The sequence below is a fragment of the Colobus angolensis genome, unplaced genomic scaffold (genome assembly GCF_000951035.1).
Source record: "Colobus angolensis palliatus isolate OR3802 unplaced genomic scaffold, Cang.pa_1.0 Scaffold456, whole genome shotgun sequence".
NCBI classification, from domain to species: Eukaryota; Metazoa; Chordata; class Mammalia; order Primates; family Cercopithecidae; genus Colobus; species Colobus angolensis.
The window spans coordinates 2,706,762-2,717,243 of NW_012117999.1; the positions used below are offsets into that span (position 1 = coordinate 2,706,762).

Genomic DNA, 10,482 nt, shown 5'->3' on the forward strand with positions numbered 1-10,482 from the left:
TTAATTTCTGCCCTCAAGGAGCTAACAGATAGTGAGAATTAACCAGAAAATCAAGTATTATGATACCTAAGTGTTCTAATGGAAGTAGGTGCTGATTGTTTGAAAGGAAAAAAATCAGATGTGACATGCCCCACATTTTTCCCAGGAGAGCATAGCTCAAGAAGCAGATAAGTGAAAGCATTGATTAGGTTGATCCTTGAAAACAAACAAGCAAACAAACGAAGTGGAAGTGAGCTAGGCGGCCATGAGGAAAGCACACAGTTTTATCATTTGAGTTGATATTTTACCCATCAAAACATTTGCCTCAGAAACACTTAAGTTGTGCAATTTCAGTTGTGTTTTATCTCCTAAAGAAAAGCTTTTAAAAATTTAAATTATGTAGCATTGAAAATGTATTTATTTTCTGAGTATTATCATGATTGCACTTCATAACTGTGAATTTTAAAAAGACCATGTTTATTTATGCCAGCGCTATGGTTTCTGGGCTGGTCTTAGGAAGCTTGTTGGTTCTGTAGGGAGTTAGTTACATCACTTTACCGCGTGGTTTTGCAAATTAGTAGTTCTATGGAAAGAACGAAAGTATTTTGAAACATCTTGGTCATTGTGGATATTTTGTTTATAAGCAACGTCAGGGTTGTGGTTGGAATTTTATTTATGGCTCATTAAGCGATCCTTTCAGGTTCAAAAATGCTCTGAGAAATAAACTTAGTGAGAAAAAATAGAAAATTATTTTTAAAGCACTGATTTTAAGGTCATCTGCTTCCTATTTTGCAATCCATGAGTGTGTTAATGGATTTAAATGCAAAACGATATAAAAAATGGGGATTAGAAACTATCTCCCTCAAAGTCCCTCACTTTACAAATGAATGATCACGGCAGTTCAAAGTTAAGGTATCTACCCAATCCAGACAGAGGCAGGAACCGAGCTGGAGAGGTCAGCCAACTACCGGTGCCCTGCGCTCTTCTCCACACCATATTGTCATTTCTGATTAAGGGGGCAAAGAAAATGAGGTAGACTTACTGACTTTTATTTTAGAGCTTCTGAAAGTTACATGAAGCGCAAGACTTTGACAACTTTATTCAAGGGTGAGCTATTCCAAAAAATCTTGTTGAGATAGAAATGTTAGAGGATGATTATGCACAATAAAATAACTAACAAACAAAACACTGCCGTTCAATAAGTCTTTGGCCTTTGGAGGTTTGACATTTGCGTTTTTGACCCTGATGTCCCATCACATCCTCCTAGGCAGGAATTTTGAACTTTTCAGAATGTCTGAATTTTTCTCTACTTATCATTGAATACATAATAAATCTTCATAGGATACTGTTTGTGGAATTTCCATCCCCAATGGGAAGCCACCTTGAATATTCAGAATGAGAATGATGAGAGAATAAAGAGATCTTAAAAGAAAATAGTTTGTCTTAGTATTAAAATAAGTTTTAACATATTTTATTCAATTTCTAAAAAACCCATCAGGAGCCAAAAGGGAATTTCTGACTTTTTTTGGTTATGGGAAAGATACCACAGAACTATTGTGAATTTACAAAGATCCGGAGGGTTTTCCGCACTCTGAGGTATCAGTACTAAGTGGTTATTTAATGGTATTAAAATAATGATTGATTTCAGTTTTTTTCTCACAATAAAAACAATAATGACTGTTTAGCAGAGGCATATCTTTATAAAGACAGGTTTGTAAACCATATTTATATAACATCACCTTAAAGAAGGTGTTGCAGGAAAGGCACAATACATGTTTGGGTTTTTTGGGGTTTTTTTGCTATTATTTCTATTTTTTTTTAGAAGAAAACATTAACTAAAACCCCAATTAACCTCAACATTATACACTCTGCTTTAGTTGAAAGGGTAAATGGCATTTTTGGTGAATAGAAACTTTTTGAAAAAATTACGGTAAATTTCTCATATATAACATCACAAGTATGTATTTAGTCTCCTACAATTTCTGTGTCTAAATGTTTAAAAATATGAATTGAATTTCACGAAAATTATTTTTATTTATTATAGCATCTCAATCATCAATAAAATGTTAGGGAACATAGAGTCCACTTATCTTACATAGGCAAGAATATGAACCAATATATTTGAGACAATTTTTTTTTTTTTTTTTTTTTTGAGACAGAGTTTCATTCTTGTTGCCCAGGCTGGACTACAATGACCCAATCTTGGCTCACTACAACCTCTACCTCCCAGGTTCAAGTGATGATTCTCCTGGCTCAGCTTCCTGAGTAGTTGGGATTACAATGTTGGTCAGGCTGGTCTTGAACTCCTGACCTTAGGTGATTTACCCACCTCGGCCTTCCAAAGTGCTGGGATTACAGGTGTGAGCCACTGCACGCAGCCTAGACAAATTTTTAGTTTAAGTTCAATATAGTTATTGCTACCCTTAGCAACATGGTAAAACCCCACCTTCACAAAAAAATTAAAAAAATTATCCAGGCGCAGTGGTGCACACTTGTTGTCCCAGCTACTTGGGAGGCTGAGGCAGTAGGATCCTTTGAGCCTAAGAGGCTGCAGTGAGCTGTGATTGATTCATTGCACTTGAGTCTGTGTGACAGAGTGAGACCATGTCTCACAAAATACATAAATAAAATATATAGTTATTACCATATGACATTTTAAGTAAAATATTAGTAATATAGCAAGCAATATGGAAAAGGTTACCTTTTCTTGATCTGTTAGAGTTTTTTGTTATTTTCCTATTTTATTACCACTATAGAAATAATCTAGAGAAATGACTCCTCTTTATTAAAAAACAAAAGGATATGGTCACCTATGGAAGAGATAAAAATTTTTGCAACATCAATTTTGGGAACTGATCTGCCTCGAAAATGTGCATTTTCTGAGATTTCAAGTCTAATTCTCAATGGACTAGTCTCTAAAGTTTATTAGTATGATAGAAATGTATGTCTTACAAGAGAAACAGAGGGAATAAATTAATGGAACACTCCTTTGCTGCTATATCTCACATAGTTTCAGAAAAGCATATTGGATTCTCAGTACAGTCAAAAAAAAGAGGAGTAAACAGAAAATAATGGTGCAGTAGGGGTAGAGTTGAGATTGAAGAGCTAAGCACGGTGTAGAGCTACTTTGAGGAATAGTGTGAACCACAGGCTCAATCAGGTAGCAAGCCTGGACCCAGGTTGGCACTCATATCTCTGGGGTTCATGTAGTGGTAGGGGTGGGGTGGAGAGTGATCAAGAAGAAGATATCTCCAAGAAAGTGTGACATTTGTAATGACATAGGATCGTGATCCAGCAGATTGTACTTTTCTCAGAACCAAGATCCTAGCACCTGCCCTCATAATAATAATAACTTCTTGAACGTTTACCATGTACCATGGATTGTGCCTAGCACAATATAAATTTAATATTCACGACAACCTTATAAGAAAAGCACTATTTGTTGTCTTTATTTTACAGAAGAGAAAAAACAAATTAACAAAAAAGGCGAAACTACCTCACTCAGCAGCTTGGCAAGACCTCACTAGTGCAATGAGTTCTACCAAGACTAGGAGTAGACAGAAATTCAGAAGTGTCTGGAAGCTGTAGGAGAATGGAGATAGCAAATGCTAAAACACTAATTCCTGACCTTTCTTGTGGGAGGAGGAGGGGTGTGACCACCAGATATAGTGAGGGGGAGTGAGTTCCTGGGGAAGAGTCTTGGTGCTAGGTGTGGCAGGGTGACTAACTGAAGGTTTCCAGCGCAGCAGCCTGTGGACAGAGACCACAGGCACTGAAGCTTAGAGCAGCCAAAGTCATCAACATTTTTCTTTAAGAAAATGATCTGCTTCCTATAAAGATACCTGTGATGGTCATAAAGTTTCCTCTCTAAGTGCATCAGCAGAGTAATGAAGGCTGGGTTTCATAACAATAAAAATAAGTTATGTCTTAACCTGATTTTTTCCCCCAAGGATTGTTAAATTGAAAAAAGTTTTAAGATCTATGACTTCTTTATGCTCCTTTGTTTTTACTGAGGCAGATGTCCTTGATCAAAAATTAATTAGTTATAATATAAATCAGTGGTTCTGCATAATTGCAAATAAAATGCAGTATGCAAGGCTATCTTTTTCTTTGACTAACATTCAGATAAGCTTTCATATTTGGCATAACGTTTCCTGGCCAGGCAGTTTTGAGGACAGATGCTATTTGGCAGCCATCAACATGCTACATCAAGCATCTTTCAAGTCCTTTGTGAGCTCTTTGGTGCTTTACTACTGCACTGCATTTGGACCTGTTAACACCTGTGATAATTTCTCATCCATTTCAAGTTATGCCCACTAAAATTTGGTGTGTCAGCTACCACCCTGAGTTATGTTTGAGTTTTAAAGGAGTTGAGACTTTCTGTAATCCTTTGCAGAACAAACATTATACATTCATAACGTTAGGATCTGTATTTCTTTTAACTAAACCCCAGAGCAGTGACTTGTAAGTATCTCTGTGTGATGCAGTCCTCCACCAGAAGTCCTCCCTTCATGGCTCCCTGAGGAACTCTTACCCAACTCAGAATCCCAACTTGCCAAAAGCCCAAAATCTTCCTTGGTCATTCAGCAGCAACTCTGTGGAAAAGGAACCAGGGAAGAAGAAAAAGGATCTCAAATAGTCAAACCTAAGTCAGAGTCATTCCTATACCTGCCAAATATTGTATATTATTCCTGCATTACATTATTTCTCTGAAAAATGTTCTCAATGAAGCAATATCTTCCATCTTCAATTTCTGGATGAGGATGATTAAAATAATGTGCATGTATGTTGAAGGGCAGAGGATGGTATTGCACAATATAGATGAAATAGTCATTGGTTTGTTTTACATTCTATGCATTTTTAATGAGTAAATTCCCATTTACAGGAATTAAATGTTCCAGATATTGATTTCAGAGGCACAATATATAATATGAAAATAAAATTCAGTAACATTATGCGATGATTACATGGTGTGTAATTCAATATAGCTAGAACCCTGGAAAGTGAATAATATAACCATTCCTATGAAATACTTCAGAAAATCAAATTTATTCCCTGAAGTACATTATAATAAAACTGAAACAATGTTACTTGATTTATAGTCCTCTAACTCAGGCTTTTAAAGCTATTTTCACGTCAAAAATAAGGGATTCTTTCTCCCCTTATCCTCAATCTTGTGCATAGTTTATAATGACAAGAAAAGCTACAAAAGAAACATTACAAAGCAGATGTGCTCCCAAGTTTGTTCCAGTTTAAACTTCAGCTTTAAGCATCTTGTGGCTATGAAATATTCATGTAAATTATGTAAGTGCATCTAGTTTAGATCCCAGCCACTCATGGGTTTTCTCACAAAGTAAAATACCATACTTGATCCTATTTCTAGAGAGAGAATGCTCGCCTGGTGGATTTGTATCAACCCCTTAGGGCATCAGGGGGACAATCAATTAGGTTCACTGGGTGCTCTTACCAGACAGATGCTCTCCTAAATACTTCTAAATGCCCTCTCATTTTGTTCTCACAGGACCTAACGAAGTAGGTGTCATTTTCATCCACACTTTGCAGGAGGAAAAAAATGAGGCTCAGTAAGATTTTAGTAACTTACTGGTTGTCATACATGAAGAGCCAGGTTTCAAACTCAGGAATCAACAGGGCTGCCCTGACTGCTGGACTACTCTCTCTACATTAGATGCCTAGAAGATATGCAAGTGGCTGGAGTAGGGGCACTGACTTCCATGAATGGTCATGAGTTTGGTGACCCCTGACCCATGCTGAAGTGACTCAGGAAAAGCCTGGTCCTGGGAAACTTACGTTGTGTATTTTTTTTTTCTCTTTAACAGTTGGTACTGAAGGATTAAAATTATCTTAAGGTGAAAAGCAGGAATGGTTGAGCATGGCAAAAAGCTTTTGCTGTTAGAATAGATGACATCTGCTACCTGGCTACAAGTCATTTTAAGATGACACAAAATGATGCTATCGAGGCCACAGAGCTTTTGTAAGAAAGCAGAAATGCTTGGTCACTTTTCCGCTAAGTGACTTCCCTTTATTGGAAGCTGTGCTAAATCTGGAATGCTGATAAATGGTTGCAAGGGCAGATCATTTCAGAGTAAGATATTTAAAAACAAAGGGCTCAAGGAAACCTCAATTGAAACTACAGCAATACAGAATAAAATCTCCTACTGAACCCTAAAAGACTCCTGCTGACTGACCCGTCAAAAGCACCCATATGTCTTTCTCTTCTCCCCTGAAAAGGTAACTCGGAATCAGGAACTAGTAAGTCATGGAACTGTGAGGTTTCTATCTTGCCAACTGTGACAGTCTGTCAAAATATTAGAAGTATAATGATGTAGTTTTTATTTTTAACAACTCTTTGTCATAAAAATAATGCCTGCTTACCGAATAATATTCAAACAATATGATAGTATGTCAAGGAAAAAGTGAAAATGAGACACCACTGCCGCTCCCTAGAGATCATCTAACCTTCCTAATCCTTCTAAGCAGATATACACATATATTTATTTGTATAAATAGTATCATACCATGCACACGCACACATATACCCACGTTATTCTCTAGCCTACTTTAAAAAAAAAAAAAATAGGAATGTCTCATTTATTTTAAAGATGTGGCCTCTGAAGATTTTGAAAGGATTAGACTGAGCTGGAATTACTGTAGACAGATGCTGTAGAGCTCCAACCGGGTAGTTCCAGAGAGAACAGTGCTATGTTAGTTGGTCTGTTTTTAAGTAATTGAACATGAAAGTTTAAGAAAAAGTGCTTGCAGCCAATTAAGCCGACTGAGTTCCTTTCCTCATGGGGGCCTAGTGTGCAATGGCTGCAAACAGCAGCTTCCCTGGTAGTGATGCAGCCTGTTTGTTGTATGGGTTGCTCTAAGGGACCTTGGAGACAGACCTTTCAGATGGGTGTTCATGTTTCTGACCTTGCACTACCCCCCAGTGTAGGCTCCAAACAGGCATGCGAGGTGCCATTGGAAAGCCCCAGGGCACTGTGGCCAGGGTTCACATTGGCCAAGTTATGTCCATCCGCACCAAGCTGCAGAACAAGGAGCATGTGATGGAGGCCCTGTGCAGGGCCAAATTCAAGCTCCCCAGCCGCCAGAAGATCCACATCTCAAAGAAGTGGGGCTTCACCAAGTTCAATGCCAATGAATTTGAAGACCTGGTGGCTGAGAAGCAGCTCATCCCAGATGGGTCAAGTACGTTCCCAATCGTGGCGCTCTGGACAAGTGGCAGGCCCTGCACTCATGAGGGCTTCCACTGTGCTGCCCCCTCTTAATACTCACCAATAAATTCTACTTCCTGTCCACTTAAAAAAAAATGCTTTCACTTCAATTACCCCTCTTTCTTATGTACTTTAAGTCTGTTATTTTAGTTTTATCCTGATTCCCTCAATAAACATTATTAGTATATTTAAAAAAAAAGAAAAAGAAAAAGTGAAAATGTCATCAAATTGATTCATTAATACGAATTATCCCATCCATTCATTGGAATATAAAATAGGTTATTAAAGGTCACAATTGATAATTGGATTTCCAGATACCCAAAGTCACTGATTTATTTACTATAAGAGAGAAGTCAAAGCATCATTTTTCCAAGGATAGAAGCTTTTTAAAAAGTGTTGATTTTATCATCACTCTGATAAAACAAAGAGAGAGAGAGAGAGAGAAAGTTTGGGATAGGTGTGATAAATTGAGTTACTGGTCATAAATCTTCACTCTTAACTCATCATCCATCCCTCCTAGGAAAAAGTGTGCTATCCCACTCTTGTCTCTTGGCTTGGCTATGTGACCTGCTTGCGTATTTGACATCTCTATGAGAACATGCCCTGAGATACACGGACATAAGCAGACCTGAGCAACCTGCAGCCTAGAGCCAAACTTCATTGTACTCAGCCTAGATGAGCTGAACCCAGTCAACCTATACTTGTTTGAGTTGTGAGCCACTGACTTGTGGGGTGATTTGTTATACAGCATAATGTTGCATTAACTGACTTATGATAGCTATTATAGCAGACCCAAAAGAAACACTTGTCTCAGCTTTAATCCCTGAAGAACTCTACTTTTGCAGTATGCAAAGCTATTCATCTTATTAGAAAAATTGGGAAAAAGGCAATACACACCCGGGGCAGACTTAATCGATGTCAAGGCAAGGCTTAAGGAACCGTATAAGAAGAATCAGGATGCTTTTTTTCTTCCCCCTTGTAGTAAAGTGCCTTGAAGTCCATGAAAATAAGATAATTGGCATAGCTGTGTCTTTGGTAAATGAGGCTAACCTCATAAAATAACACTGATCAGACTGTAAAGCCAGAGTCCAATTAAACTTTTCATGCCTTTAATTCTGTGATGCAGCTAGAGCTATAACAATATATAAGAGACCCACACTCTCCTAAATCCAGTTGGGACTCTAATTGCCTCAAACCTTCTTCTTTGACTGTAGGCAGTTTTCAGAAACTGAGGACCTAAAAGTCACACTCGTATTCCAACATCCAGAGTCACATCTGCAATATGGTAGCTACTAACCACAGGTGACTATTTACTTTTAAGTCAAATATTCACTTTCTCATTCACACTAGCCACATTTCAAATGCTTAGTAGCCACATGTGGCTATTGGACACCGTATTGCACAGCACAAATATAAAACACTTTCATCATTGCAGAAATTTCTGTTGGATAGCACTGACTAGAGGCAAGAGGACCCATACATTAGTTCTAAAATCAAGAGCCTGAAGCAATCTAGGTTTGGGATTTTAAACCCTTTTTAAGGGGGTCAGGAGAGGTTGAAAAGGAAAAAACAATCAGTAACTGAGCTCTCTATACAGAAGTTACTTTAGCTGATATAAAAGAGCACAAGATACAGAAAATTTAACTTCCCTCATTTTATCTACTTATTTATCATTCAACCAAGCTTGGTCTTCCAGCTGGGAAACACAGATATAAAGAAACTGTGGCAACGAAGGCAGAGGATACTAATCCTTCTAATTGCAAATCGGCTAAGATTATGTGGGACGATGTACCTTGAGTAATTAAAATTTCCAAAGGTTATCTAAATCATAGTTCTGTTATCATGAGTCTGAACCTAACGTATAACTCCAGAGTTCAATTAGGTCTTGACTTGCTAGCCTCTATTTGCATAAGGCATTGAGGACCTTCAAAGGAAGTGTCCTATTTGGGTATTCCTTATCAGAGGAAAACCAAAAGCAGAGAGACCAAGAGCTGCCATTCCTCTTTTGTTAGAGCCTAACATACACACTCCTCAATGGTGATAGTGAGATGGGAATAACAACAGACTTTTCATTATCCAGAAGACACAGCTGTAGTCAGAAACAAGTGTTGGAAGCAGGAGATGAAAACTAAAAGTGCATGTAGGTGGTAAGTGCAAAGCTTACTTTGAAGTACACATGGAACATCTCCAGTGGTCCCCCAGAAATAATTTTGAGATACAGTGCACAAGCAGCTGAGGTTTCACATAAGTGAGTATTGCAGATTGTAACTTCCAAAGACGGCTTCACAACTGTCTGCCATCTCACATGCTTTACTAAAAACTTGCCATTCCTTACCAAGAGATAAATCTCTGTCCACTCCTCTTGAACCTGAGCAGACCAATTGAATCTGACACAAGTGAAAGTATATTACTTCCCAAGCTAGGTCATAACAATGTCATGCATTTTGTCCTAAATCCTCTCCTTTGTTCTCTTAGAATGCTTGATTTTGCAGTCATCATGCAGCATGCTGTGAGGAAGTCCAAACAGCCTGTGGAGAGAAACATGGAAAGGGAATGAGTTCCCAAGCCAATAGCCCCAGCTGAGCTTCCCAGCCCACCTCCTGGTTGACAGCTAGTGCACACCTTTCAGCCATGGAAGTGAGCCACCTTGAGAGTGGACTTTCCATGCCCCAAAAGGAGCACCCAAGATGTTGGTGTGTAACACTGAGACAAACACCCCTATTGAGCCCTCTTCAAATTATAGGTTTCCAGGCAAAATAAATGATTCATTTTGCTTAGGTCACTAAATTTTGGGGTGGTTTATTATTTAGTAATAGATCACTATTGACAGATATGTGTTTCTGCCATAATATTCTTGGTGCCTTAAAACAACACAATTTTACTATCTTTCCATTCTGTAGGGTAGAGTGTCGATGAGCTAAGGTCAAGATGTTGGCAGGTTTGAGTTCTTTCGTGTATACTCTGCAGAATAATTTATTTTTCTTTTTTTTTTTTTTCCGGCTTCTAGAGGCAGCCCAAATTCCTTGGCCCCTGCTCTCCTTTCTCCATCTTGAAAACCAGAAATGGTGGAGTCCTTCTCTCACAAGACATTGCTTCTGCCTCTCACTTCCACTTTGAAGGATCCTTGTGATTTCATTGGGCCTACCCAGATAATCCAGGATCATCTCCCCTTTAAGGCCAGCTGATTTGCAACCCTAATTCCAGCAACAACCTTAAATCCCCTTTCCACATAACCTAACACGTCCACAGATTCCAGGGATTAGCA

At 38.3% G+C, this 10,482-nt stretch overlaps 1 pseudogene; it reads left to right on the forward strand.

The window, feature by feature from the left end:
- LOC105523252 overlaps window positions 1-7,301 on the forward strand; it is a 30,046-nt pseudogene extending 22,745 nt beyond the window's left edge.
- The last annotated feature ends 3,181 nt before the right edge of the window (window positions 7,302-10,482 follow it).